Below are 6,557 nucleotides of genomic sequence, written 5' to 3' on the forward strand. Positions count from 1 at the left end.
ACACACACACATATTCACTAAATATATATACACACACACACATATTCACTAACATATATATACACACACACACATATTCACTAACATATATATACATACACACATATTCACTAACATATATACACACACACACATATTCACTAACATATATACACACACACACATATTCACTAACATATATACACACACACACATATTCACTAACATATATATACACACACACACACATATTCACTAACATATATACACACACACACATATTCACTAACATATATATACACACACACACATATTCACTAACATATATACACACACACACATATTCACTAACATATATACACACACACACACATATTCACTAACATATATACACACCACACACACACATATTCACTAACATATATACACACACACACCACACACACACATTCACTAACATATATACACACACACACACACATATTCACTAACATATATACACACACACACACACATATTCACTAACATATATACACACACACACATATTCACTAACATATATACACACACACACATATATACACACATACACACACACATATTCACTAACATATATACACACACACACATATATAGATCTTCAACCTGATGAAGTTTGACAGCTATACTCCCCTCCCTCCCCCTCCCTCTCTAGATCTTCAACCTGATGAAGTTTGACAGCTATACTCTCCCCCCTCCCTCCCCCCTCCCTCTCTAGATCTTCAACCTGATGAAGTTTGACAGCTATACTCTCCCCCCTCCCCCCTCCCTCTCTAGATCTTCAACCTGATGAAGTTTGACAGCTATACTCTCCCCCCTCCCTCCTCCCTCTCTAGATCTTCAACCTGATGAAGTTTGACAGCTATACTCCCCCCTCCCTCCCCCCTCCCTCTCTAGATCTTCAACCTGATGAAGTTTGACAGCTATACTCCCCCCTCTTCCCTCTCTAGGTCTTCAACCTGATGAAGTTTGACAGCTATACTGAAACCCTTCTCCTCTCTAGATCTTCAACCTGATGAAGTTTGACAGCTATACTCCCCCCTCCCTCTCCCTCCTCCCTCTCTAGATCTTCAACCTGATGAAGTTTGACAGCTATACTCTCCCCCCCCTCCCCCCTCCCCTCCCCTCTCTAGATCTTCAACCTGATGAAGTTTGACAGCTATACCCCCCCTCCTCCTCTCTAGATCTTCAACCTGATGAAGTTTGACAGCTATACTCTCCCCCCTCCCTCCCCCTCCCTCTCTAGATCTTCAACCTGATGAAGTTTGACAGCTATACTCTCCCCCCTCTCCCCCTCCCTCCTCCCTCTCTAGATCTTCAACCTGATGAAGTTTGACAGCTATACTCCCCCCCCCCTCCCTCTCTAGATCTTCAACCTGATGAAGTTTGACAGCTATACTCTCCCCTCCTCTCCTCCTCCTCTCTAGATCTTCAACCTGATGAAGTTTGACAGCTATACTCTCCCCCTCTCCCCTCCCTCTCTAGATCTTCAACCTGATGAAGTTTGACAGCTATACTCCCCCCTCCCCCTCCCTCTCTAGATCTTCAACCTGATGAAGTTTGACAGCTATACTCCCCCCTCCCTCCTCCCTCCCTCTTTAGATCTTCAACCTGATGAAGTTTGACAGCTATACTCACCCCCTCCCTCCCTCCTCCCTCTCTAGATCTTCAACCTGATGAAGTTTGACAGCTATAGTCTCCCCCCTCCCTCCCCTCCCTCTCTAGATATTCAACCTGATGAAGTTTGACAGCTATACTCTCCCCCTCCCTCCCCCCTCCCTCTCTAGATCTTCAACCTGATGAAGTTTGACAGCTATACTCCCCCCCCTCCCTCCCCCCTCCCTCTCTAGATCTTCAACCTGATGAAGTTTGACAGCTATACTCGCTTCCTGAAGTCCCTCCTGTATCAGGAATGTATGTTAGCGGAGGTGGAGGGGAGGCCTCTACCAGACCCCTACCACATACCCAGCTCTCCTACCTCCAAACACAGTACCGGGTCAGATAGATCCACACCCAAGAAGGTAACACACACACACACACACACAGAGCATGAACACACACACACACACACACACACACACACACACACACACACACACACACACACACACACACACACACACACACACACATACACACACACACACACACACGGAGCATGAACACACACACACAGAGCAAGAACACACACACACACACAAGAACACACACACACACACACACACACACACACACACACACACACACACACACACACACACACGGAGAATGAACAAACACACACGCGGAGAATGAACACACACACACACGGAGCATGTACACACACACACAGTGCATGAACACACACACACACCAGGAGACACACACACAGAGCATGAACACACACACACACACACGGAGCATGAACACACACACACACACACGGAACATGAGAATCACACACACACACGGAGCATGAAACACACACATAACACACACACAGAGCATGAGCACACACACGGAGCATGAACTGCTGTCTGCTGAGAATCACACACACACGGAGTTCATGATGACACACACACACACACACTTGGTTCACACACACACAGAATCACAGGTTCATGAGCACAGAACACGGAGATGAAACTTTAGGAGAATCATGGTTCTACACAAACACAGAGAATCATGTTCTATGACAAACCTTTATAACACAGAATCATGGTTCAGAGCATGAACACACAAACACACACACACGGAGCATGAACACATGGTTCACACACACGAGATGGTTCTATGATGAAACACACACACACACACAGAGCATGAGCACACACACGGAGCATGAAACAGAATCATGGTTCTACACACACAGAGCATGAACACACACACACAGAACACACAGAGCATGAAGGAGAACACGTATAGTAAGTAACCTCTGCTGTCTGCCATAAAAAGCGTCAGTTCCCATCAGACACTGGACACGTTTGTATAAACCTGCAGACTCATGTGTTCAGATCCCTCTGTGGAAAACCCTTTAAGGAATATGTTAACGGTTCTACTTGGTTCTATGGTGAAACCCTTTAGGAGAATCACGGTTCTATGATGAAACCCTTTAGGAGAATCATGGTTCTATGATGAAACCCTTTAGGAGAATCATGGTTCTATGATGAAACCCTTTATAAAAGGAGAATCATGGTTCTATGATGAAACCCTTTAGGAGAATCACGGTTCTATGATGAAACCCTTTAGGAGAATCATGGTTCTATGATGAAACCCTTTATAAAAGGAGAATCATGGTTCTATGATGAAACCCTTTATAAAAGGAGAATCACGGTTCTATGATGAAACCCTTTATAAAAGGAGAATCACGGTTCTATGATGAAACCCTTTAGGAGAATCATGGTTCTATGATGAAACCCTTTATAAAAGGAGAATCATGGTTCTATGATGAAACCCTTTATAAAAGGAGAATCATGGTTCTATAATGAAACCCTTTATAAAAGGAGAATCACGGTTCTATGATGAAACCATGGTTTTATGAAAAGGAGAATCATTGTTCTATGATGAAACCCTTTATAAAAGGAGAATCACGGTTCTATGATGAAACCCTTTAGGAGAATCATGGTTCTATGATGAAACCCTTTATAAAAGGAGAATCACGGTTCTATGATGAAACCCTTTAGGAGAATCACGGTTCTATGATGAAACCCTTTAGGAGAATCACGGTTCTATGATGAAACCCTTTATAAAAGGAGAATCATGGTTCTATGATGAAACCCTTTAGGAGAATCACGGTTCTATGATGAAACCCTTTAGGAGAATCACGGTTCTATGATGAAACCCTTTAGGAGAATCACGGTTCTATGATGAAACCCTTTAGGAGAATCACGGTTCTACGATGAAACCCTTTAGGAGAATCACGGTTCTATGATGAAACCCTTTAGGAGAATCACGGTTCTATGATGAAACCCTTTAGGAGAATCACGGTTCTATGATGAAACCCTTTATAAAAGGAGAATCATGGTTCTATGATGAAACCCTTTAGGAGAATCACGGTTCTATGATGAAACCCTTTAGGAGAATCACGGTTCTATGATGAAACCCTTTAGGAGAATCACGGTTCTATGATGAAACCCTTTAGGAGAATCACGGTTCTATGATGAAACCCTTTAGGAGAATCACGGTTCTATGATGAAACCCTTTATAAAAGGAGAATCATGGTTCTATAATGAAACCCTTTAGGAGAATCACGGTTCTATAATGAAACCCTTTAGGAGAATCACGGTTCTATGATGAAACCCTTTAGGAGAATCACGGTTCTATGATGAAACCCTTTAGGAGAATCACGGTTCTATGATGAAACCCTTTAGGAGAATCACGGTTCTATGATGAAACCCTTTTAGGAGAATCACGGTTCTATGATGAAACCCTTTATAAAAGGAGAATCACGGTTCTACGATGAAAACCTTTAGGAGAAGCACGGTTCTATGATGAAACCCTTTATAAAAGGAGAATCACGAAGAAAAAACACCCGTAAACTTTTGATTTCAAACTCGTTGTTTTAACAATGTAAGTTCAGAACCAGTTGCTGCTATCATACCTGTCACATCCCATCCATCCGCTCTGTTTCTCTTTTCAGGAGGACAAGAAGACTAAGTCGGGCCGCTCTCTGAACGAGAGAGAGAGAGGGATGAGTGCGGAGGAGATAAGAAGAAAGGCATGTTCTTTTCGTGGTCACGGAACCGGAGCTTCGGGAAAGGCCCCAAGAAACGGGATCTGGCAGACATCAACTACAGTGAGTGGGTTTAAGAGAAGAGTTGTGGAGGTTTCTGGACTTTGGGAATGTGATTCTGTGTTTGCGGTTAGTGAGCGAGTGGTCTGGGAAAATGGGAATGTTTGGATGTTTTGGGGAATTTTAGAAACTGTTAGTAGAATCGTGAAGACAATGTCTGAGGTACGCTTCATATGCAAAAGTATGTGGACACCCCTTCAAATGAGTGGATTGGGCTATTTCAGCCACGCCCGTTGCTGACAGGTGTATAAAATCGAGCACACAGTGAATCCTTCATGAAGACAAACCTTGAAGGTAGTGAATCCTTCCTGAAGACAGTGAATCCTTCTGAAGGCAGTGAATCAGTTCCTGAAGGCAGCGAATCCTTCCTGTGAATCCTTCCTGAAGGCAGTGAATCCTTCCTGAAGGCAGGCAGTGAATCCTTCCTGAAGGCCTTCTGAAGGCAGTGCGCCTTCCTGAAGAGCAGTGAATCCTTCCTGAAGGGGTGAATCCTTCGCTGTTGGGACTGAAGGCAGTGAACTCTTCCTGAAGACAGTGAATCCTTCCTGAATAGTGAATCCTTCCTGAAGGCAGCAATCCTTCCTGAAGACAGTTTGGTGAATAATTCTGAAGGGCTGTTTTCCTGAAAGTTCCTGAAGAAGGCAGTGAATCCTTCCTGAAGGCAGTGAATCTTAACTCTAAGCATGAATGACATTCCTGAAGGCAGTGAAGTTTTGAAGGAAGGCCCTTCCTGAAGACAGTGAATCCTTCCTGAAGGAAGAAAGGCAGAATCCTTCCTGCAGTGAATCCTTCCTGAAGCAGAATCCTTCCTGAAGACAGTGAATCCTTCCTGAAGGCAGTGAATCCTTCCTGAAAGCAGTGAATCCTTCCTGAAGACAGTGAATCCTTGAATCCTTCCTGAAGCAGCGAATCCTTCCTGAAGACAGTGAATCCTTCCTGCAGGAATCCTTCCTGAAGCAGTGAATCCTTCCTGAAGGCAGTGAATCCTTCCTGAAGGCAGTGAATCCTTCCTGAAGGCAGTGAATCCTTCCTGAAGGCAGTGAATCCTTCCTGAAGGCAGTGAATCCTTCCTGAAGGCAGTGAATCCTTCCTGAAGACAGTGAATCCTTCCTGAAGGTAGTGAATCCTTCCTGAAGACAGTGAATCCTTCCTGAAGGGAGTGAATCCTTCCTGAAGGCAGTGAATCCTTCCTGAAGGCAGTGAATCCTTCCTGAAGGCAGTGAATCCTTCCTGAAGGCAGTGAATCCTTCCTGAAGACAGTGAATCCTTCCTGAAGACAGTGAATCCTTCCTGAAGACAGTGAATCCTTCCTGAAGGCAGTGAATCCTTCCTGAAGACAGTGAATCCTTCCTGAAGGCAGTGAATCCTTCCTGAAGACAGTGAATCCTTCCTGAAGGCAGTGAATCCTTCCTGAAGACAGTGAATCCTTCCTGAAGACAGTGAATCCTTCCTGAAAGGCAGTGAATCCTTCCTGAAGACAGTGAATCCTTCCTGAAGGCAGTGAATCCTTCCTGAAGGCAGTGAATCCTTCCTGAAGGCAGTGAATCCTTCCTGAAGGCAGTGAATCCTTCCTGAAGGCAGTGAATCCTTCCTGAAGGCAGTGAATCCTTCCTGAAGGCAGTGAATCCTTCCTGAAGGCAGTGAATCCTTCCAGTGAATCCTTCCTGAAGGCAGTGAATCCTTCCTGAAGGCAGTGAATCCTTCCTGAAGAAGGCAGTGAATCCTTCCTGAAGGCAGTGAATCCTTCCTGAAGACAGTGAATCCTTCC

General features: G+C 44.3%; 1 pseudogene; it reads left to right on the top strand.

Moving 5' to 3' along the window:
* Window positions 1-6,557, top strand: part of LOC127908064 (regulator of G-protein signaling 12-like) — a 52,400-nt pseudogene that overhangs the window by 8,319 nt on the left and 37,524 nt on the right.

Source organism: Oncorhynchus keta, chromosome 16, assembly GCF_023373465.1.
Source record: "Oncorhynchus keta strain PuntledgeMale-10-30-2019 chromosome 16, Oket_V2, whole genome shotgun sequence".
Taxonomy (NCBI): Eukaryota; Metazoa; Chordata; class Actinopteri; order Salmoniformes; family Salmonidae; genus Oncorhynchus; species Oncorhynchus keta.